The sequence below is a fragment of the Mustela nivalis genome, assembly GCF_964662115.1.
Source record: "Mustela nivalis genome assembly, chromosome: X".
In the NCBI taxonomy this organism is placed as follows: domain Eukaryota; kingdom Metazoa; phylum Chordata; class Mammalia; order Carnivora; family Mustelidae; genus Mustela; species Mustela nivalis.
This window is the reverse complement of record NC_139040.1, coordinates 114,578,599-114,581,018: the sequence shown is the minus strand read 5'-3', so window position 1 is coordinate 114,581,018 and position 2,420 is coordinate 114,578,599.

Genomic DNA, 2,420 nt, shown 5'->3' with positions numbered 1-2,420 from the left:
TGACCTAAAGGGAAACGATCGTTTCTACGCTAATCTCGGCCTGCCCCCTAGTGTTTGAAAGTTGGAGATTTTGGCTGGCCCAGAGATTTCAAGGCCAGAACGAGTATGATTTTACCCTAAGACCTGATTCTCCATTTCATTCAGCGAATGCTTATTAAGCCGTGTGCAGTGCGCCAGACGCTGTTGAAGATGCTGGGGATGCAACAAAATAGACAAAAATCCCTGCCCTTAGGGGGCTTACTTTAGAAGGAAAACAAGTCAGCAAGTTAGCAAAGAAGATAATTTCAAACGTCATAAAGCAGTCTAAGGAAGAAACAAAACAAGATGATGAGACAGGATCCTTCCAGAATATACACAAATCTTGATTTTCCCCTGAAGATGTTTATTTCCTAGGAGGCAGGGACTATACTGTTACGCTTTTTATGATACCTCGTGCTTAGTAAAAATGTGTCCATTTTAACTAATCTGAGTTTTTTTCTAATCACTTCATAAATTACAAATGGAACATGGTCTTTGCTTTTGTTTTTCCTCTCTACCTACCTTTCCCTTTTATCAGATCCACATCCAGAAGGCTCTCAGCCTGCAGGGATACATAATCTTCCTTTTTTGTTCACTCTGTACCTTTTCACCCATGGTTTTGATACATTTTGTGTCTCATATACTTTTTACTACTCTACCACATCCGGGCTCCTGGCTGGCTCAGTCGTTAAGGGCCTGTCTTTGGCTCAGGTCATGATCCCAGAGTAACTGGGATGGAGCCCAGTGTTGAGCCCCATGTCGGGGTCCCTGCTTGGCTGGAAGCCTTCTCCCTCTCCCACTTCCCCTACTTGTGTTCCCTCCCTCGCTGTCAAATAAATAAATAAAATCTTTTTTAAAAATAACAATACTCTACCACACCTAACACAGTACAATAAATACTTAATTGAATTACACTATTTTTCTTCTTTTTACTTTTGGTTAAAGCAATGCTGTAAGTAGAGAGAAAAATTTAAAGAGAATTTTTCAGCTTACAAAGATAGTATAATAATGGATAGGGACAGCTCATAATTTTTTGTGCAACCAAGTCACCTCCCAACGAGACACATTCTCAGCATATAAATGGTGTGGATTTGGACAGAACAGCTGAAACCTGGGACTCAAGGCCATGATGATGCCTTCTTTCCATCACTTATCTTCGCTTCCCTTTGCACACTGGCCTCATTCTTTTTTCTCTGTATATTATCTTTCTCCACATAGCAAAAGAAGCTCCTGAACTTTACATCTTATAGCCGTAGCTATATACATAGAGACTGACTCAAATTTCTGTGTCCCAAGTACAAAAATTCCTGAAAAGAAAGGGGATTGGGAAGTATAAATTTTCCATTATAAATTAAATAAGCCAAGAAGATGAAAAGTACAACATAAGAAATAAAGTCAGTAATATTTTAATAACTTTGCATGGTGACAGATGGTGACCACACTTACACTGAGCACTGAATAATGTACAGAATTGCTGAATCAATATGTTGTATGTCTGAAACTAATATAACATGTCAATCAGACTTCAATGAAAAAAAAAAAAAAGTCCGGCAAAGGGATTCACTGGCCCAAATGGGATCAGGTACACACCTCTGGACAGGTCAACTGTGGCAGCAATGCAAGGTTATAGGACTGGTCCATGTGACTTACCAGGAATCCCATCAGCCAGAACCATGGTCAAGTACTAGGTCACAGTCAACTAACATGGCGATTTCCAACAGTCACCACACAGATAGGGAAATGGAGCACTTCCTAGAAAAGGTGAGCTGAGCAACCAGCCACAGAGATGTCCACTACATATGTAATTTAAATGGGAAAAAAAAGATCCCATCACTTAACCCACCTATCTAAATTCTAACCTCACAGAACCCCTGTTAAACCCAGCCAGCCCAGCACTCACCCATGTGTCTACAATTTTTTCAAATGGTAGATGCATAAAATTCTTAAAACAGGGGCATCTGGGTGGCTCAGACGGCTAAGCATCTGCCTTTGGCTCAGGTCACGATCCTGGGGTCCTGGGATGGAGCCCCACGTTGTTGTCCAGCTCCCCACTCAGTGGGGAGCCTGCTTCTCTCTCTCTCCCTCTGCCCTTACACACCCCCCGAGTCGTGCGCACTCTCTCTACTGGTCTCTCAAATAAATAAATAACATCTTAAAAAATAAACAAAAATTCTTAAAATGGTTTAGCAACCCTGATTTCTGGGTGTGTGTAATGTGTGTAAAGTATATATGTTATACCAAATTCTGGGTAGCAGGGATAGAAGGCAAAGTGGCCAAAAATCAGACCAGGAAACATTCAGCAGTTGTATAGTGCTGAGAACACTGTCCTTAAATAACAGATTCTCCACCCCACCTTTTTGTTTCCTGTTCTGTTTCATTAGTCCTATTTTGATTTGTTGTCA